The 22,904-nt window shown below is 39.4% G+C and overlaps 1 long non-coding RNA gene across 1 annotated transcript in view; it reads right to left on the bottom strand.

The window, feature by feature from the left end:
• Positions 1 to 12,884: 12,884 nt before the first annotated feature.
• LOC142600295 (uncharacterized) overlaps positions 12,885 to 22,904 on the bottom strand; it is a 389,286-nt gene continuing 379,266 nt past the window's right edge. The window contains exon 5 of the long non-coding RNA XR_012833686.1: positions 12,885 to 13,447. This is a non-coding gene — a long non-coding RNA (uncharacterized LOC142600295). The remainder of the gene's footprint in view (positions 13,448 to 22,904) is intronic.

The following is a 22,904-nucleotide window of genomic DNA, read 5'->3' as shown; positions in this document are numbered from 1 at the left end:
TTGGCATATCATTACAAATCCCAAGCAATTTGGGCAGTTAATTCAGATTGTCAAAAGTGGAATTTACTGGTTAATAAACCCCAAAAGTAGGAATTATTTAAAATAGTCTTTGGCAACTGAAAAATAGGTTTCTAACTGAATCAACCATATTGGCTCCCTCTGCAGGTAATGAAGATATACCTCCAGAGTGCAAGTAATTCAATTTATCTTACACATTTATTTTAGAATGGAAAGAGTCATCCTATAGAGCTATCCACCTCCAGTCACTATAGAGGAATCCTCGCTGTCTATGTTAGATACATCACCTTTAGATAGATACAATGAACCCAACCTTGAGTTACCTTGCAGATCATCTGAGATGATAGTCTGTGTGGACAAACCTGGTGGTATGATAACTGCTTAGGAGAGAACCTACTCTGGAAGTTAAAGCCACATATCAGGTGAGTTTGACATTCGCAGACATTTCTGGGCTGTCATTATCATTCCCAGTAGATATCTCCAAGAAAGAATAAAAACAAATAAATAAAACTTAGTATACTATCACACTGTTTGTTAAGGTGACTGTGGCTTTATTTAAACATTGATAGAAATGCACCTCGATGTCGGCCACACCAATGGGATTTTTCTTCAATGAACTTTTTAAATTTTATTTTTCAGAAAAAGTAGCTAACTGAAATAAGCACAAGAATGTGGTGTGCAGTTCTCATAAAATATATCCCCATACAGAACTGCTCTACATGCCTCTCTAGAATATTAAACTACTTCTGGTTTTTATGTGCTATTTAAACTGACATGGGGATTTGTGGATATTCAAAGCCCAAAGACTATAAAAGGACATTCGTAGAGATGTAGGATAGGAGGGATTCGTTTGTTTGTTGTTTGTTTACTTTTTCAGTTTAAAATATATTTTTGAGCTAACATAACCTCCATCACTTGCTAGGTACATGAATTGTTTACCTATGTTTGAAAATACTTCAGTGCCATCTTAGCCACTTCATTTATGTGCAGAGATTTAGCACTGCTCTCAGTAGTTCTTCCTTTCGTCAGGTTCTGATTTGCAATGTATAAAGGTTTCTGAAGATTCCAGTTCCTCATGTGTAATTGAATGAACTCTACAGTTTTTTAGAAATGTGTCCTAAAATACTGGATTCTAGTTATTTTAGAAAATGAAATCTTATATAAATTTCATACCTTATACTTTTGTTTAAATGTAAGCAAATTTTATAGTTTAGTGTGTTAGAGCAAAATTCCAGACTTTTTGTAAACACTAATAACTACTGATTAGTTATTTAATAATCACTTCAACTTAGTGTGAAATGAAATCAGGCACCTTTTTCTGAAATAAAATATGTAAAACCTATTTTCCTCCCTGTAAATTTCAATTCCCAAAATGTCAGTGATTAACTAATGCTGCTTTTGTTCATTGACTATAAATAAACTGTTCAAACTGTTCCTGTGCTTACAAGAGTTTTTAAATATACTGTGGTTCAGTTAGAGGGCAAGTGTGTCATGGTTAAAATGTTCCAAACTGTATTTACAGAAGTCTCCACTTTTTCTCCTGTTTAAAAAAAGTAGCAACATAACTGCCTATCAGTTCAGATTCTTCTGAAAGTCAGGAAAACATGTTTTCGTTCTCCCATGCGAATCCATACTTTTACCAGTAGGTGCTTCTATGCATGTGGCTATTAGGAACTGTGAAAAGGTGCTACAAAAAAGGAACGACTAGACTTTTGTGAAACTTCTGCAATATAGCTGGAAGACAGAAAAAAATTGATTTAGTGTTTGAATCAGATTTGAAAATCACAATCAGTTGATTATCTTTTAATAGTTCCAGAACTACAAAGAATTAAGGATAAGACTCACCTGACCAATACAGACATCTGTAATGTAGACATCTAATGAGGTACCTGGCTATCACAGCTGAATCTAGCTCCACTAGACAGTAGAGAAAAATTTGAAGTGCAATTTTCTTCCTTGACTATATTATGAATTTAGATGGTAAGCTTAGATACACATCTCTACACTGTGAATTCTTGCAGCTGATTCCCCCTCTGTGGGTGGGATTTATCCCATCAGTTTCAAGCTCTTATTTTTAGATAGATTTCATCACAATTTGGCAGAACTTTGCTCTCTCCATTCTCAGCAGAGAGGACCAAATGTTTGTCTTTGCCTGCGATGTTAACTTTTTGCCTATTTAAATCTACAGAGAATGAATCCAACCCATGGTGTCAGATTGAAAGCTATCTGGGTTAAGCCGACTTTTGTATTTAAACTCTGAGTTTGAACCTGAAATGCAAAGAAAATTTTAAGGAGGTAGATCTGAGCAAAGAAAACTTCATACTGAATTATATTGACCAAAATTATTTGAATATAGGCATTTACTTTGGGCTTTATTAAAATAGTCACTCTATCATTCAACTGATGTAAATCAGGATTAGCAGAATGGTACAGAAATCAGCAAAGTTACATCGATTTGCACTGTCTGTATTATATCAGAGAAAAGCTCTAAAATAGACAAATAAATTACTAGAGATGTAAAATGGACTGTATGGCTGAATTTTTCCCTGTGTCCCAAAACCTGTGAATATTTTTATTATGCTGATCAGTATCTGACAATTATCTCCTATTTATTGTATTTAACTGTCCCTTGAGTTATACCTTTTGTGTCTCTCCCTGGAAGGATCCTATTTAATTCAAGACATGTAAAATAGTTTTACAGCCTTGGAGTTTCATTGCTCTTCTTTGCTAGTCAATAGAGATGCACCTCGAGAAGCAAATAAAAAATAAAGTTAATTTGATTTTTGGAGAATTTTCTACGATGACAGGAAAAGAATGACACCAACTAAGATCCTACCTTTTGTTTTTCAGTCAACTGCCTCTAATTTGGAGGGACTGGACAGTGGGATCGAGTGCACCCTCAGCAAGTTTGCCAATGACACTAAGCTGTGTGGTGCAGTCGACACACTGGAGGGAAGGGATTCTATCCAGAAGGACCATGACAGGCTTGAGAGGTGGGCCTGTGCAAACATCATGAAGTTCAACAAGGCCAAGTGCAAGATCCTGTATGTGAGTCTGCACAGTCCCAAGCACAGCTACAGGCTGGGCGGGGAATGGATTGAGAGCAGCCCCGAGGAGAAGGACTTGGGGGTGTTGATTGATGAGAAGCTCAACATGAGCCGGCAGTGTGTGCTTGCAGCCTGGAAAGCCAACCGTGTCCTGGGCTTTATCAAAAACAGCATGACCAGCAGGTGAACGGAGATGATTCTGCCCCTCTACTCCACTCTTGTGAGACCCCACATGGAGTACTGTGTCCAGCTCTGGGGGCCCCAGTACAGGAGAGACATGGAGCTGTTGGAGAGAGTCCAGAGGAGGGCCATGAAGCTGATCAGAGGGCTGGAGCACCTCTGCTATGAGGACAGGCTGAGAGAGTTGGGATTGTTCAGCCTGGAGAAGAGAAGGCTCCGGGGAGACCTAATTGCGGCTTTCCAGTACCTGAAGGGGCCTACAGGAAAGGTGGTGAGGGACTGTTTATCAGGGAGTGTAGTGACAGGACAAGGGGTAATGGGTTTAAGCTGAAGGAGGGTGGATTTAGATTAGATGTTAGGAAGAAATTCTTCACTGTGAGGGTGGTGAGGCACTAGAACAGGTTGCCCAGAGAAGCTGGGCATCCCTGCCCAGGAAGAGGAAGTGTTCAAGACCAGGTTGGATGAGGCTTTGGGCAATGTGGTCTAGTGGAGGGTGTCCCTGCCCGTGGCAGGGGGTTTGGAACTAGATGGTCTTTGAGGTCTCTTCCAACCCAAACCGTTCTATGATTCTATGATATTATGATTAAATTCAGTCTTTTTGCCTACCATAATAGTAGTTCCAGTTTGGAGGCTAACAGCACAGAACAGAACAAATCTGTTCACAGGCAGTTCATATGAACTATCACCTTTAAAAAGTATTCTTTCATCTGATGCTGCTTCATTTTGAGACTGAGTTTGGTAGGCTTGTTTTTCATTTGCGCACAGTTTCATTTCCTGCTGACTTCTTTTGGAGTTGAATGCACTCTGGTCATACTATTAGGGACTGTTATACGTTATCACTAAAGCCAAAATGGAATAGCTGGGCTCAAAAATATGGAATTTTATTTTCCAGTGACTCAGTTTACCCTTCTTATTAACAGAACTGACTAGTAACATATTTCTTTTTCACAGAAATGATAAATGCTTGAATTCACTAATCCTTGCAGTTGTGCATAGAGGCCATCTGGTGGAAGCTGCTTCTTACAGAAGAACAAAATATTTCATAGTTTATAATTTTTTTCTTCTATGGTGTAAATAAAAAAATAAATATATATTTTATGCAGAGATTTAAGTGACAGCCACTGAAATTCAAAGTATTTTTTCATCTGATTTCACTTTATAAGGGATGGGGGGGGGGGGGAGATGGAAGGGAGAAAAACACTCTGAAGCAGTCACTCATTCTATCTTTTCTTTTGTAAATAAATGTAAAATATGAAATATCATTAAAAAGCAAGCAGAAAGTAGTCAGGGAGTAATTAATTACCACTATGAATCTCAGACTTTTATTCAATTATGCACAATTCATGATAATAAAAGTATGCACTGTTCCACTGTTATAACTCCTTAACCACACATGTTCAACAAAAATGCTAAGATCAGGAAAAAGCCAATGAAGAACAGAGCATTACAATTAGTGAAATGGTATGTGAACATCAGAGCAGTATGAGAAACAATAATATCAGTGGTCACTATATCACAGAAACACAGAAACAAAGGTTGTTGAATCTGAAGAGGTCATTCCAGCAATCTGGTGTGCTGAAGGAAGAGCCAAACATCTTTTGTAGGAGTCTGATTTATTCTTAGTAATTCTTGTTATGCAAATTTTGTTCCAGGGACTTTCCCTTTACCCGATACTAGAAAATGTTGTTTTCTTGTTTGTTTAAGCAAGAATCCCTCATCTTAAAGTACACAAAAGTTTTCACCTGGGTGGGTTTTTTTTTTTTTCTATTCTCACAGGATACAGACAAAAATTAATTAGGATCTTGCCAATACAAAAACTCTTTTCATATTGGAAAATGTTCACCTTATCTCTTATTCTGTCAGTTCTTTTGTAGATTTAGTAAATTCAGTCTTTTCAACCTCTTTTTACTGGAGTGAATTGTTACACTGAAGGGAGAATTTAAGAAGCTATCGCAATATAATTATTTATCCTTCTAAGGTTGTTGTCATGTGCAGACGTGGACATCTGGAAGGAGGAGTTATTTTCAGCCTAATCCAGTTTCTTTTCAGCAAGGAAGAGAAACATAAGTAAGAAAAACTATGTTGGAGTACAAAATGGAGCAACCACCAAAAGAAAGAAACATTTTTTGTGAATGAAAAGGGTTTTTCCCTCTTTATAGGGAAATAAGCCTACAGGACTTCAGTTAAAGAAAATAAACTACACATTAAAACAGGCTTTTTAAGAAATAAATTATAAATAAATAAATAAATAAATAACTCTTTCTGTTTTAATTTTTTCCCCAGATTCCTGGGATTCAGTGTAGCAATTTAGCATGTCCTTCTAAACGTACTTGTCAGCAGAAATAGACATTGCTCTGCCTAGATCCCATTGGTCATCTATATCTAGGTACGATGACCTCACCATGGACAACTGCAATCTGAGGGGTTTGGACCTACCTCTGTGAGTGGATGTGTTGGGTTTGTGTGGCAAGGTTTTGGTAGTGGAGGGGGCTACAGGGGTGGCTTCTGCAAGAAGCTGCCAGAAGCTTCCCCTGTGTCTGATAGAGCCAATGCCAGCCGGCTCCAAGACAGACCCGCCGCTGGCCAAGGCCAAGCCAATCAGCACCTCTGTGATAACATATTTAAGAAAGAGAAAAACAGTTAGAGAGAGCTTTTGCAGCTGGAGAGAGGAGTGAGAAGATGTAAGAAACTCTGCAGACACCAAGGTCAGTGCAGAAGGAGGGGCAGGAGGTGCTCCAGGCGCCGGAGCAGAGATCCCCCTGCAGCCCGTGGTGAAGACCATGGTGAAGCAGGCTGTCCCCCTGCAGCCCATGGAGGGAGGATGAGGGGGTGTAGAGATTCCACCTGCAGCCCGTGGAGGACCCCACGCCAGAGCAGGTGGAGGCACCTGAAGGAGGCTGTGGCCCATGGGAAGCCCGCGCTGGAGCAAGCTCCTGGCAGGACCTGTGGATCCGTGGAGAGAGGAGCCCACGCCAGAGCAGGTTTGCTGGCAGGACTTGGGACCCATGCTGGAGCAGTCTGCTCCTGAAGGTCTGCACCCCATGGAAGAGACCCACGCTGGAGCAGTTTGTGAAGGACTGTAGCCCGTGGGAGAGACTCCATGTTGGAGTAGGGGAAAGATGAGAGGAGTCCTCCCCCTGAGGATGAAGAAGCGGCAGAAACACCGCGTGATGAACTGACCGTAACCCCCACTCCCCGTCCCCCTGTGCCGCTGAGAGGGGAGGAAGTTGAAGCTGGGAGTGAAGTTGAGCCCGGGAAGATGGGAGGGGTGGGGGGAGGTGTTTTAAGATTTGATTTTATTTCTCTTTCCTCTACTCTGTTTTGCTTAGTAATAAATTAGATGAATTCCCTCTCTAAGTTCAGTCTGTTTTGCTCGTGACGATAATTAGTGAGCGATCTCTCCCTGTCCTTATCTTGACCCACAAGCCTTTCATTATACTTTTTCTCCCCTGTTTATTGAATGAGGGGAGTGATAGAGTTGCTCTGGTGGGCACCTGGCCTCCAGCCAGGGTCAACCCACCACAGTTACTTTGTCTCCTGTAGACCCTCTAGCTAGTTCCCACCAATGACAGCACAAAAACTCTGCGTCTCCATCAGTCTAAGTTGTCTGGAGAAGACATTTGGCTTCTTGGTCAGTGTTTCTTGAGCAGGCAGCCCTTTTTCATCTGGGGAAAAGATGCTGAGCCACAACTGGAACCTTGCTGAACCATATTTCTTCTCATAGCACAACTACCCTGCAGAATCATAGAATTGTTTTGGTTGGAAAAGACCTTTAAGATCATCAAGTTCAACTGTTAACCTAGCACTGCCAAGTCCACCACTAAACCGTGTCCCTTAGCACCACTTCTACACATCTTTTAAATACTTCCAGGGGATGGTTATTCAACCACTTCCCTGGGCAGCCTCTTCCAATGCTTTACAACCTTTTCCGTGAAGAAATTTTTCCTAATATCCAATCTAAACCTCCCCTGGCACAAGTTGAGTCTATTTTCCTCTTGTCCTATTGCTTGTTACTTGGGAGAAGAGACCAACATCCACCTGGCTACAACCTCCTTTCAGGTAGTTGTAGAGAGTGATCAGGTCTCCCCTCAGCCTCCTTTTCTCCAGGCTAAACAACCCCAGTTCCCTCAGCTGCTCCTCATAAGACTTGTGCTCTAGATCCTTCACCAGCTTCATTGCCCTTCTCTGGACACACTCCAGCACCTCAATGTCTTTCTTGTAGTGAGAGACCCAAAACTGAACACAGTACTCGAGGTGCGGCCTCACCAGAGCCGAGTACAGGGAGACGATCACTTCCCCAGTGCCACTGGCCACACTTTTTTTTTTTTTTTTTAAATGAATGAATAAATAAGGAAGAGCTATAGACAATCTATTCACTTGCTTGTTTTTTGGGTTTCTTTGATACAGACTCATGTAGAGAGAAGGTGATCCAGGTTCAAATTCAGTGTGAGCAAATTACCCACAAGATCATACCTTGGCCACCAGACTTTAAGATGTCTTGATGGTGAGAGAAGGGTACTGACAAAGTTGCTCACTGTGTGAAAAGGAGATGCAGATTCTTTGGGAACATTGCTCCTCCACCTTCCAACTGGAGACTCATATTTCCCTGAACTTTTGTCCAGTTACAGTTTAATAGAAATCTTGGTTCTCTGACTTGGGTGAGTGCTCTGATCTTTGTGAGGGGTTTTTTTGTGTGTTTTTTGACAAAAAAATGGAGAGTTTGCATTACCATTAGCTTCTACTCTATGTATTCATAAACAGAGAAACGCTGACTGTAAAAATCCTGAATTAAAATGCAGACCTACTTACCTTTCAGATGCAATATGTTACAAATGGATGGAGTAACATTTTAAATCTCTTGATGGCATGCGCAATATAGCATTGCAGAGTTTTAGACACTGTCAGGTAACATATCCTGCTGTTAACCTGTGGGCATGTTATGAGATTTCCCACTGCACATGCTATATCATTTTCAGTCTTGTTTGCCAGAACTCAGTTTTCCTAGACACAATTAAAGAGACCACGTTTTGAGTCCTTCTGTAAGGAAAAAGGGTTACGCAGTTTATCAATGTAAACTCTAAATTCTTGGTTCTTTACTTATGCTAATAACAAAGGTTTCACTAACTTCACTGGATATGAAATTAAGCTTTCATTGCCCTAGAGTAATGAAATCAATGTTTCCTTCGTCATGAACATGTCTGATTGAATTAATTAGAAATAGCTTGCTTTGGGATTTGATCTGGGTTCTCTTTCATGTTTTAAATTAATTATTTGTGATCTGATTCCCTTTTTCTAGTTTTAGGGGATTTTTAAATTGATTTGTGTTCAACTACTGTCCATCAAAGTGTAAACTTCAGTTTGCTCATATTACATGTGTCTTTTCTATATGCTGTTTTAAATACTCTGTCCTGTTTGAGCATTTACTTTGATTTTTTTCCTTGCATAGTTTTGTTTATAAGGTTTCTATTCTTTCAAGTCCCAATTATTTTCACAATTTTTGCTGTATCTGGCCATTTTGCCAATTCAAGACGCACTTTTTAACAGAGAAGACTGATTAAGGAAATATGTTTGTTTTGCTAATTTTTTTTTCCCCTGATGAGATAAATTAGAAAGTATTAGTGAGAAAATAACTATCAAATCATGAACAAGTCACTTTCTGTTATGATATTTTAGATGAATAATCACTTTTCTAAAGCTCTGCAATATTTCTGAACTTCCTAAAACTTAACGTGAGTACTCAGCAGGTCCTTGGGAAACCAGGTTTGTTTCTTGGTTTGGGACCTTTTGAAGCCAGTTCTATCATAAAGCAGCTTTTCCATTTTTGTGCAAATCACCTCATAGAACTCTTAATTGCACTAGTGAAGTTAACACAAAAAGTGATTTGTTTTCCATGACATGCTAGTAATTACATCAACTGCAGTCAACTAGGAGGTTCTAATTTCGTTGTATTACAACACAAAGGTTTTACCTCCACGGTCATGAAGCTGCTAGGTACCATGGTGGGGGAGACTACGGAAAATGCAATACCAGACAGATTATGACTGATGCTATCATAATAAATGGGAGAAAGGACAGGGCAGAAATAGAAATAGTATCCATTACCCGAGTAATATGTTCTAAAATTACTAAGTAAGTGCCAGACTGAGCTTAATATGCTATGAAAGACTCTAATGACCAATGAGTACATAAGTCTAAGTGAATTAGGAAGTGCACCTAAATCAAATAAATCTCATAACTTAGTATTCACAGATTATTTTTAAAACTTAATTTGAAGGATAATGAGGGCTGCTCAGGGCAGATTTCATCACTGTGAATCCATGGCCACAGGTAACTTACAATCCCCTCTGATAATCACAGACCAATTTTCCTTGGATTTCTAATAACTGCTTGAAGTACTTTGTAGTTTGCCTTCACTTATAATTTGCATCATATGCAAAAAGAATACAGTGGTGGGACAATTACAGCACACTGATGAACACGGGATATGAATTTCAGTATGTAGTCAGAAATTATTTGCAGTTAGTTAGAATTATTTGCAAACATCCTTCAGAAAATAAAGAATTAAGAAAAAACAACAAAGACAAAAATCAATTATTTTGACGTATTTTTATCTAAATATTTCAGTGGCCTTTTGTTCCAACCAGTATGTTAAAAGGAAATGTTGAAGATTCAAATTAACCTTAGAGCTTCGTCATTCATCCCTTTCGTACACCTATTTTAAAATGTTACCAGTTTGGAAAGCAACTGCCCATTCTAGAGAGAGTATGTCATATCTTCAAGAGGTTTAAGTACAGTATTTACATTTGTCTAAATCTTATGCCATTTAATATCAGTTGAGAATATGGTGGCAAGTCAAGTTTCCATTCAGGTTGATTTCTCAGTTTGGCAAAGGCTATCTGATTCTCTGATGATCATCTCCGGTGAAGACTAGTTACCAAACTGTGCTCTCTCTGTTAAGGCAGTGCTTAGCAAAATCTCTGCTGTTAAACAGGAATAACACAAACATGCATATGCACACATCTTCACACACAGAGAAGTCCTTAATTGATATAATAACATACAATCTTTGGTTTTTATTTGGAGTGGGACTGGTTTGCCATGAAAGATAGCTAACATTGGATTTTCTCCTGTTGCCGCTCACCGCAGCATCTTATTTGGACAACTGGCACCTTGAAACAGTAGAAGAAACTATTACTGATAGATGCCACTGTCATCTCAGTCGAGTTCCCAGACTTTGCCTTTCTTGTTTCTGATATATTACATTCTGAATGTCGCTTTTCCTTCATTTCCAGCATCTTGTTTCTCTTTCTTCTTTTCTTGAAAGACTTAAATTGCTCATTATCTGCAATAAATTGGCTTCAGAGGAGTTATCTCAATTTATACCAGCTGGAACAAAGCAGTGAATGGCTATAAAATGCTGTTCTATTTTATGATAGAGTTGGCTTGGATTTAACCTATTATTTTTATTTCACTGGCAGGTTTTCTTTCTCTCCATCATCTTTCAATAAAAGTATTTAGTAAATAAACATATCAAGCTGTAACAGTTCTCCTTAATTTAAAACCCTATATATTTATTGTACCACGTTCCTATCAGCCAGACTGTGTAAAGTATGTTTGAAAAACTATCAAAGCAAAGAATGTGCAATGTTAGGTTATGCGATAAAAGCTCATATGAAAACCCACAAAGGAGCTCTGAAAGAGCAGGAGGGGGCAACCAAGTAATACCCTTCCCAGCCCAGGAGCCTTCAGCCCATCCCAGGCCCATCTGCAGAAGCCCAGAGAAGCACTGGAGCACAATGGCAGGGGGAAACCCAAATTACGGACTCAGAGGAAAGGACACCCTGTCAAGGCCCCTCCCAGGGCTGTCCCAGGAGACCTTCAGCCCCACTGTCCAGGAGGGAAACCCATCATGATGAGTCAATGCTAGAGCACCCTTTGGACTGAGGGGTTTTGCTGCCTGGGGGGTAGGGGGTACATTATGGGATGCAGAGGAAGAGCATTTTGAGATTGTAGAGGACTTAGGGGATATTTAGGGATCAAGGGCAGGGAAAGCTTTAGGCAACTGCTAGCTGAGGTGTGATGTTAAAGTCTGGTTCAGCTATGCATACAATGTGCAGTTAAATAATATGCATGTTAGTTCTAGATCTCATTTACTACTGATGTAACTCCATATTCAAGGCATTTGAACTATAATTTTTATGTCCAACTGGGTCATAATCCTAAAAATGAGCATGCAGTTTCTTAAAACTGTTTTGGCTGTATTCAAAAACATAAAATCGCCTCGGGTCACTTTGAGTTTGCTGGTAGGTTTGACTCAGATTGGTTTCTATTTCATCTAGATGTGTTCACTTATTTCTACCTGTTTGCCTTTGTTCTAAAATCTCCAAACCTCCTTTGATGAAGGAAATACCAGTCAGTTTGAATCAGGATTGTAATGGACCCCCTTAAAAAAAGAACAAATCTGTCAGTGAAGATTAGGTGGGAATAGCATTTTCTAGCATTTCAGTTTAGATTTTCCCCACAGTATTAACCAATGTCTCTCAATAATTTAGATGGCATTTAACCATAATATTGTTAACTGATAGAAGTAATTATAGTGCTTTCTTAATATTGCAAATCTCTGGTGCACAATATGGAGAGTCACTGAATGGTAGAAAATACACAAAGGACTTAAACTAAAAGTTCTGAGTTCATTTAAATGCGGAGTTGAAATAAGAGCATATAAAAAAACCATAACAGGTTCTACTTTCTAAATTCAATCAAGAAATGGGACTACAGGTTATCCAGATGCATACAAGTGTAGCAGGTGAGTACACACGATTAATCAGAATTTTAGTTTATACACCACAGAACAGCAGCACTGCATCATGCTGATTTATACCCTCCAGAAATATATATGTGTATATATATGTATAAAAGGCCAGTTCAATAGATACAGAACAGAGACCTATCTGTTTGTTCCAGAAGTGTTCTTTATAACCATGCCTAGAAAGTTGGATGAACTATAGCACTGCTCTAATTAAAATGTCTGAAGTGACATCTAACTAAAGCTGGTCTTACATGGAATCAGATTCCCTCTTTCAATGTTATGGGGTTCAATGGCATTGGAAAAATCCAGGCTAAGCATTTAGAGGTTCTGTTGAAAAATATTTTGGATACTGATATTCTATTTTGGGTATTTGGATATTCTGTTTATCAAGCATTCTCTTGCAATTTTCTTTTTTTCTCATGACGTTCCAAAAATAGTATTTTCCTAACTAGTCTTAACACTAAAATCTAAGGAAGATCTGATTTTTAATTCTTAAATTATTGGATGGGTTGCTGTGCAAGCAGTGATCAGGCTTTATTATTCTGATCACTTTTTCATTAAAAATGTATTGAATATTTAACTAGCTGTCAGATTATAGCAATGTCATAAACTGATTTCCTACCTATTATTGGCTAATTTAAAGAGCTTGGTTGTGTTAAACTGTTATATCATGTTCAGTTTAGATTTAAGTGCAGTGCACATAATGATACTTAAGAAAATAAATATTTTTTCTGTCAGTATATTTCTCTCAATGAACTTACATGAACTGCTTGGTTTAAAAAATGTTACATTTCAAACTATGCTCACCAGAAACACATATGAATATGTATTTTATTAATGTTTTATCCTGGCCTGTTGTTTACTGAGAAATAACAATAGAAGGTTAAATCACTAGGGTTGCTGGTAAAAGGCAAGAACTGGAGCAATATCTGCAGATAAGCAATCCTGCAACCAGCACTTCAAAGTGAAGAGGGCAATAATAAAGCTATTATTTCAAGCCTTGACCTCTAGGCTGTCATTAAGTTGTACAACACTTTCACCATGCAAACAAAATGATTATATTCATACATAGATATAGCATCATAGAATCATGGAACCATTTAGGTTGGAAAAGACCTTTAAGATCATCAAGTCCAACCATTAACCTAGCACTGCCAAGTCCACCACTAAACCATGTCCCTAAGCACCACATCTATGTGTCTTTTAAATACCTCCAGGGATGGTGACTCAACCACTTCCCTGGGTAGTCTGTTCCAGCACTTGACAACCTTTTCGGTGAAGACATTTTTTCTAACACTCAATCTAAACCTCCCCTGGTGCAACTTGAGGCCATTTCCTCTTGTCCTATCACTTGTTACTTGGGAGAAGAGACCAACACCCACGTGGCTACAACCTCTTTTCCTTCCTAATTCCTGTAGAAATGGAGTCTAGGATTTCCTAGTAAATAATTTTTGTCCATCTCAACTACTATTTAATAATAGCATCCAGAATAGCTGGACATTTTTTCCCCATCAAAAATTATCCTGATGGTAAGTATGGATGTTAAGAAAAATGCTGGAAGTCAGAAGGTTTCATGCAAATCCATTGTGTATTAGTCCCAAATAATTTGTTTCTGTTTATAAACCCAAAATGCAGTGTGTACATGTCAGCTAATAGAGCACATCATCTTTTTTACCGTTTTTCATCTCTGCAGTCATTTATACTTTGAGAAGAAAGGGAAAGATGATGGATGAAACTAATAACAAGTACAATAATGATTTCTCTTTCTCTCTCTTTTCTTTCTTCTTTCTCATTCTCATTCTTGTTCCCATTCTTTCTCTTTCACTCCTTCTCCCCTCCCTTTCTCCCGTCTTCTCTTCCTCCATTCTTTCCTTTACTTCTTTCTGAAATGCAAAAAACAGAGGGGAGAAGGGGGAAAGGGCAGGGGGGAGGGCGGAACAGAAAAGAAAATCATTTTTAGATAAATTTTATTTCTATAACAAACTCAAAATTTTCACTTCTTGCTTTGGTTCAGGATGAATAATAAATCCTTCAAACACTAAAACATGAAAATTTCATGTGAAATAAAAACTTATTTTCAGTCATCTTTATTGACAAAACTAGTCTCATGATTGTAGCTATGAAATATTTGAGCTGGTGCTTTTATTACATTTTAATTCTACTCTTGAAGCTTCAGCTGATGGAGTTTTTAAAACCATAATGAATCTGAATATTGAGATTTCATAAATCAGATTGTTCTAATAATTTTTCTGGGTGGGAGGGTGTTTGGATGGATCCTGCTGTGATTGAAATGTTGGATTTGTGCCTAGGAGGTTGGTTAGATGTTCAAACACTGCAGCTTTGCTCTCTTGTTCCATCTTGTATAAGTATAATTGAGAAATTTAAAAAAAAAAAAATTGTAACACCAGCAGCTAGTGGAAAGATTCACTTTTCCTGTGTCTTCAAAAGGAAGAAAAGTTGAATTTATTTATCCAAAATTGTGATTGTAGTTTTCATGTGAATCAGCTAACCATAAATTCTGTTTTTCTCTCCGAGAAGCAGTACACTTAATGGCATGCAACAATCATGTCAATTTTGACCATATTTCACTGTCATGACAGTGTTCTGTTTGTCCATCTTCTGTATTTGCATAACAGTTACCTCTCTTAAGGTAGAAACAGCTCGGAATACCTTTGATGACTCATTTTTTCTCTGATTTGTTTTTATCTCCATGTTTCTTTCTTCCTTGATCTCAGGAGAAGCATCTACTCAAACTGTAATTCAGTCCCTTACTTCCCCTCTGCTCAGCACTGGTGAGGCCATACCTGGAGTTCTGTGTTCTGGGCAACCAGGTCTGGGTGTCCCTGCTTGAGCAGAAGGGTTGGACAAGATGAACTCCAGAGGTCCCTTCCAACCTCAACCATTCTGTGCTTCTGTTATTCTGTATGAACAAACATTCCCTTTTCTTCCAAAATGGTCTTATTTCTATGCCATCATTTACTATCTTTTTAAGGGAAACATGATATATTTGCTAGAATTATAATTCTGAAGGTAGAGTAGTTTCACCTGCAATAATTAAAAAAAATGGGAGACAATGAATAAAAAGTAAAATACATCCACAAAAATAGTTTCTGAGATTAGCAAAAGTTAGCTTTTCAAAAAATATTATAGAGGTTGACTAAATAATCTGAAAATAAATACTAACTCTTGGGTGGACTCTAAAAAACCTTATCTGCAATGTGATTTAATTATGTTTTCTCCAGCTCGCAAAAATGTCTTTTGAGGCTTTTCCTAAATTTCTTCCCCTTTCATTCCCATACTTTTCTGAATTATTTGCACAGCATTCCTTTGCTCTTAAAGACTAGACCAGGCTGCTTAAAAAAAACCCCAAAATCTTTTATTTGTCCCTAGTTGATTTTCTGGGGTTGTTTTCTTGTTGGTTTGGGGTAGTTTTTTGTTTTGTTTTTATGATCCTGAATAATTGAAGATGATCTCTGTAGAATCTAGGGATTTTTAACATTAAATATTCTTCTAATTCAATAAATTAGTCCACTATCTCTCTTAATGGCTTTCTATTTAATAAGGCTATGTCCTTCCTTTTCAAAAAGTTTAATATTTAGTGGGAACCCACAAAGACATGGCAATCAGTAGAAATTGTGATTTGTGAATTTACTGTCAATTTTATAAGATTAAGGAAGTTTTCTTAAAAGATCTGTTTTAAATGGTGTTTTCAAAGTATCTACCACTAATGTGACAACACACTAATTTCAAAATGTTAGAATGGTGGCAAATGTCAATAGATTTATATACTGCTGCCAGCAAGACTAAAAACTGGATTATACTACATCCAGCTCTGGGGTCCTCAATACTAGACAGACATGGAGCTGTTGGAGCAACTCCAGAGGAGGGCCACAAAGATGAGCAGAGGGCTGGAGCACCTCTCCTGTGAAGACAGCCCGAGAGAGTTGGGGTTGTTCAGCCTGGAGAAGAGAAGGCTCCGGGGAGACCTTATAGCAGCCTTCCAGTACCTGAAGGGGCCTACAGGAAAGATGTTTATAAGGGCATGGAGTGATACAAGAAGGAGTAATGGCTTTAAACTGAAGGAGGGTAGATTTAGATTAGATGTTAGGAAGAAATTCTTTACTGTGAGGGTGGTGAGGCACCAGAACAGGTTTCCCAGAGAGGTTGTGGAGGCCCCATCCCTGGAAGTGTTCAAGGCCAGCTTGGATGGGGCTTTGGGCAGCCTGGTCTAGTGGAGGGTGTCCCTGCCCATGGCAGGGGGGTTGGAACTAGATGATCTTTGAGGTCTCTTCTAACCCAAACCATTCTATGATTTTATGATTAATATTGGTGACTGAACTATGCATGCACAATTAATGCTGGCCCATGAAGAAGAGGATTCAGACAATTCACAGGAGGGGTTAAACTGGCAGGAATGCCAGAGACAGAAGGACTCTGGAGTTTCCCTTGGCAATGAGATTAATAGCTGAAGCTGAGCTCAGGGAATTGGTGATGATGCAAGTGTATATAAGGAATTGGCTCATGATCCATCTTTGGAGACTCATTGTAGAACAGCTTATGGTGGTAGCACTCTGCACAATGTTCAGTAATTTTTTAATATTTTTTAATATTTAAGTGCAAACTTGCATTTAATTCACCTCAAGGAGTACCATAAAAATTCCCAGCAACCTACAGCTAAATGTTTTAATATTCTAGCTCATACTTCTTACCTATACTCGCTTTTCTTTGAACACAAAGGGAAAGGCAGCAAAACAAGAAGTTCTGCTGTTTTCATCTTTTACACATGATACAAAATAGAAATGCAGAGCAGAATGATACAGTGCTTTAGTACTCCTGTGAATCTTCTCAAATGTTGTCCTGAAGGCAGACTGCAGGGACATGATGTGTGCCACCTCTGCTTGACACTTCCTGAGTTAATGGGGGGGACACAGCATGAGTTTGGATTTACCTTTTGGTATTTGTTCTTCATGAAAAGAACTGGGCAACAATTTGAGGTGAAGAAACCTTATACTCATGTGCAGAGATCGATACCCCATGCACAGTGCTCTGCCTGTGTAAAACAGAAGCACATGCTGTGGCAGGAGCACACACATGTACACGCGCATACCCCCCCCCCCCCCCAGGTCTAACACCTCTGCATAGGAGGACATGGTGGCTGGTTCTGTGGGAAGCACATGTGCTGCTGGGCACATACACAGAGAACCCCCAGCAACGTACCCCAGATGCCTGAGCCCACCAGAGACCACCTCAGCCAGTAAGTCCACCTAGGAGACCCCTCCACCAATGGGAGCCATATGTGACCACGACCAAGAGATGACCCAGCTCAGATCCAACCCAGGGTATAAATGGGGCCTCCGCTGGAAACTGCCTTTGAGTGTTTCTCCTCGGAGCAGTGAGTCCAAAGTAACTTCCTGGGATTGGGTTTCCTTACCTTATAGGTGTTATGCGCATTTTGTGTCATCATTCTAAGCTCAGATCCAGTCACACACTGTGTAGTATTAGTTCCCAACTGACATCCTGGACCTGTGAATACGTTGTGTCTGCTGCAGTGTTTGTAATATAAGATCCCGGTTCAGTTTGACCATTCTACCTTTTCCTGACTCCATTAAACGATATTTTGTTGGTCTTACACTTCTGCAAGATATGCATGAATGGTTTTCTTCAAATTATGTCTGGAAAGTTGGGTTTGACCCTGCTTCTATTACATAAAAGTAGGACTGGCCAGTACCGAACTGTATATTATGGCATCACTTACACTCCCAATTATACAAGTATCTGTGGTACTAATACAAATTAGCTAACATGAATATTTTGCTTAATATTCAGTTCGCAAGAAAGTTAATGTGTCATTCTACTGAGTCTATTGAACTACACAATGATATTAGGATGCTCTGGTGAGATTCAATTAGTGCAGAAAAGTGCAGGGGTGAAGGGATGGGTACCAGAGGGGATTCAATTCCTCAGGGAATTTAAGGTGAGAGTGGCATATCTGGGATAACTTAAACAAATAACTGTTTGTACTGATACGGTAGAGACAAAGTAGTGCAAACCAACAACCAGCTAGGAATTCAAGTCGCTATTAAACACAGCCAGGCATCACACTTTGAACTAATTTTACAAAGTTTTCTACAGTATTGGAATATGTTTGCTGTTACTGTTACACACCCCAGTTCACTAGGCACCGTGGCACAGTCTTACCTTCAAAATGGTGTACAAACTTAGCAGGTTCACTTCACGTAATTTAAGCATGCAGAAATTGTCAGCCAGTCCTAAACTTGCTGCCTAAGCTTCCTTCTACAGCCGGTGGAGAACAAGGAGTATTTCCTGAAAAAGACATTTCAGATAGATGTCATGAATCACTTGCTGAAGGAAGCTCTCTCACTCTCTACTGATTATGTATAGAAACTAGATTAATAGCTTTGCCACCTAATTTGGAGATGGCTAAAAAGAGATAAGATGAATTCCATGCATTTGAACTGGATCAGTCCTGGATAATTAACCTGAATTAGAAGAGGGCAGAAGTGGACATTAATTTGTCAGCTCACAGCATATCTTTGAATATGCCTTATGCCATCACGTTTAGGGGTCAGAAGACTCCACAGGAGAGGTAGTTTGTTTAGGAATTGGCTACACTATCCTGTGGCAGACAAATTCATAAGCCGACTGCTTTATTGGCATTGTATAGTGATCTGTATTTGGAGGTCCAAAATATCAGAAAGGTTGTTCTTGGCTATCTTTGCATTTTTAAATTTTCTCCTTAGAATATGATATATGAACATGTTGGGTAAATTATTGTCTTTTCATTTCAGTAAGTGGTTAAAAAGAAAGAAATACAGAGGCAGCTGCTTATTTGGGATTGAAGACAAGTTTGTATTACATCTTGTGCTCTGTGCTGGGTGCCAAACATCTTTCCGCATACTGGCTCATTGTTTAAGAATCTGAACATCTGGCCCAAAATCCAGCCAGACCTTTCCCTGTGTATTGCAATGAAAAGGAGTGATAACCCTCCAATCTTCCACCTCTCATTTCCATGCCTCCTACTTTCTTTCTGTTATGAAATCATCTCAGTCATTTCTTCCTTCTTTGCCCTCTTAGTGTGAACTGTGTAAACCCTAAACACAAAACAATAGCTTATAAACAATTCATTGCTGTATCATGCCTTGATCCTCATCTGTTTGTCCCCTTGCCTCCCATGGGACATTTATTTTGGGAAAATGTCATCTGTGGATAAGACATCTCTCCATCCTGCATAAAGTCATAGCAGAATCCTCCAAAGCATTGCTCGCTTTTAACCTTTCCATTACTGTGCCATGTAGTCACTAGATAATTTGATGCATGGCAAATCTGTGACCAGATCCTCTCCAAAAATGTATGCAATGTTAGAGCAAAAGATGAAGACTGTGACGTAGGTCCTGAGTTGGTAAAAAATATCGGAGTCTCTGACCTTGGTGGCTTGAAATATCAAAAGATCTAGTCCAATCTTTTCTACTTGTATTGAGATTTTCACAGCTAAACAGATCCATACTGCAGCAAATGACCATGATCAGATGAGAAAGGAGAAAGCAGAGGTGTGTAATCAGACTTTCTATTGCAACTCCTTCAGATTTTGCTTTCTCTTTTATGTAGTTTCCAATTGCTATCCATCTAACTTTTTGCAAACCCTACACCTTTTTATAGATCACAATTACGGTTCACCTTTCCAAGGTAACATTGACTTAAATTATTGACACCTTAGTGTTCTAGTTCAACAACTGCAGTGTCTGCCTCCTCTGTTTCTAAACGCTGAACAGGCTGAACCTGTATCATAAACCAGGCAAAAAATACTGTTCAAACACAGACTTATCTATAAAAAAGCCTGTCAGTGCAGACTCACTTTGACACATTGCATTTCTCCTTCTTCTGCCCCATGAATCCCTGTCTTGTCCAAAACCTGAAGAGTATAGAAGAACATAGCACAGATACACCAGCTAAGGGCAGTAGCAGCTACTCAGAAAAAGATGTAAGAACGGGGCAAGCATACAGTGATACTTTCTCCCAATTATCTTTCCAAGTTACAGCACCCTTTGGCTTAGCGGCTTTCTCGGACAAACCATTTATGTAAATCTTTCTATGTCCTTTGATAGGCTCTATTTCCAAGGAACCATATCGCTGAGGTTCAGAAAGAAGAAATGGTGGTGTTAATAAATGAATAGACAAGAAGGAGAAAGGTGGCAAATAAGTAAAGAAAAAACCTCAAACACAGGCAGTCCCTAAATGAACTGAATCAAGAGGAAAATTATAAACTCTCAGAGTGTATTGGGTTTACATGGTAAGGTTTTGGTAGTTGGGAATGGGTGAGGGGGGCTGTAGGGATGGCTTCTTTGAGAAGACACCAGAAGCTGTCCCCATGTCTGACAGAGACAGTTTTAGCCAACTCCAAAGCTGAGCCCATCAGTGATGCTGGTGGCATCTCTGTAATAACATATTGAAGAAATGGTAAAAAATGCTGCACAGCAGCTGTGAGAAAGGAGTGAGAAAATGAGAGAGAAACATCCCTGCAGACACCTAGGTCAGTGAAGAAGGAGGGGGAGGAGGTGCTCCAGGCACCAGAGCAGAGATTCTCCTGCGGCCCATAGGAAGACCAAGGAAGCTGTGGCCCACGGAGAGCCTGTGCCAGAGCAGGCTCCTGGAAGGAGCTGCATCCTGTGGAGAGGAGCCTGCACAGGAGCAGGTTTTCTGGCAGAACCTGTGGCCTATGGAGGACCCACGCTGGAGCAGTCCGTTCCTGAAGGACTGCGCCCCGTGGAAGGGACTGATGCTGGAGCAGCTCTTGAAGAACTGCAGCCCGTGAGAAGTATCCACACTGGAGCAGTTAGTGAAGGACAGTATCCTGTGGGAGGAACCCCATGCTGGAGCTGAAGAGTGTGAGGAGGAAGGAATGGCAGAGATGAAGTGTTATAAACTGACTGTAACTCTCACTCCCTGTCCCCCTGTGCTGCTTTGGAGGGGAGGAGGTGGAAGAATTGGGAGTGAAATTGTGTGAAGAAGGGGGGTGGGAGGAAGGTGGTTTTAGTTTTGTTCTAATTTCTCACTAACGTACTCCGTTATTAATTGGCAATAAATAAATCTTCCAAAGTCTAGTCTGGCTTGCCCATGACAGTAATTGGTGAGTGATCTCCATGTCCTTATTTTGACCTATGAGCTTTTTCATTGTATTTTTTCCCTCTGTCCTGCTAGAAGGTGGAGTGATAGAGTGGCTTGGTGGGCATCTGGTGGCCAGCCCAGGTCAGCCCAACCTACAGTTATTTACAGTCCCACCTTACAAGTCCAGATCCAACTTTCTTTGCTGAAGACTCCTGTGAAAGTGAATTAAGGAAATTAGTAAATATCTCCCTTTATAATTGTGCTAAGGTATATAGCTACAAAGAAACCAAGAAGTTACCATGTGCTTCCCAGAGATTCCCTTCCCTTTTTTAATCTACTACCTTTTAAAGTCATTTTGGACGGACAGTTTGCAAAAGGTTTTGTGGACTTTGCAAGCAACACATAAAACCATAACTAGAAACTCTAATGGAGGTGTTTATTTCAGACTGAAAATTCAAGATTTTTGCCTCCCAGTCCTGTTCTCTACTTCCTAGAACACAATTCTCTCTCTCTCTCAGCTTACGAAGAAGTTTCATATCTTAGGAAGCTGTAATTATCCACTTTAAAAATAAAAGAAAGAAAGAAAGAAAGAAAGAAAGAAAGAAAGAAAGAAAGAAAGAAAGAAAGAAAGAAAGAAAGAAAGAAAGAAAGAAAGAAAGAAAGAAAAAGAAAAAACCTGCCTAATGAATATAAATGCAAAAGACACTGAATTGCCAGATCAGTGAATCTGCTAATTCAGTATGTACATCTCTCCAGGCACTCTCTCTTACAGAGAAATTAATTCACTGCTTGTTCACTCTTTGGATAATCTATTGGTCTCTACAGTTGACTGCACTGCAAGGTAAAGATAGTTGATAACATCCTGCAAACACTGGAAGACACGGTCTTGCTTTCCTCTTTTGCATGAAGGCTCAAGTTTTAAACAGTTGACTCCTTTGGAGAACCTCCTCCCGCTTCTAAAGCAGAAGTATGATTTTTCTAAGTATATGAACACTGTACCTTGACATGTATAATCTCTTAGACGTCAAAATACACTTAGCCACAGCAATACTGAGTTTCTTGGCATCAGCCAACAAGGAAATATCTTGAAGGTTTTTTAGGGGCCTTCTTCAATATTTATAGTATATGCAGATTCCCAGCTCTGGCATATTTTTCTTAGACAGGTTTTCTGTAATACATTCATATCTGAGTTCAAAATAACAACAATAAAATATTCCAGAAAAATATTACTCACATGGGGCTATCAAAGCTAATTTCCCTTGTTCCCTCTTGCCTTACAATATGTCTATTTGTTCCTTCTCTGCCAAATTCTCTTATCCACTTGAATGGAAATGATTATTTTCTAGCTTTATTAGTGTTTTCCAAGTAATTTCCTTTTTTTTCCTTTTTTTTTTTTTCTTTTCTTTCTGTAGCTGACATGCTGTCACAGGCACTCTTCATCTCATACATCAGTCAGTTCCTGAGGCAATGAACATCGGCCAGGTTGTATTTGGCAAGTGGAAGTGGTGAGTTCACACAACAGTGTGGATCCCAAGCAGGGACTTCCTGTGACTGAACCGCATCAAAGAAGGACAGATTTCCAAACAAATCAAATCAATACACTTAAGCCTCTAGATCAGATCTTTAGCTTGAAGGGTCCAAGCAATCAAGATGACAAAATCACCGTCACAGAGGTTAATCCATGACACAGACAAGATAACATGGTTTCCATGAACTCACTGAGATGG

This window comes from Balearica regulorum, chromosome 2 (assembly GCF_011004875.1).
Source record: "Balearica regulorum gibbericeps isolate bBalReg1 chromosome 2, bBalReg1.pri, whole genome shotgun sequence".
Classification (NCBI taxonomy): domain Eukaryota; kingdom Metazoa; phylum Chordata; class Aves; order Gruiformes; family Gruidae; genus Balearica; species Balearica regulorum.
This window is presented reverse-complemented; position numbering and strand designations above follow the sequence as displayed.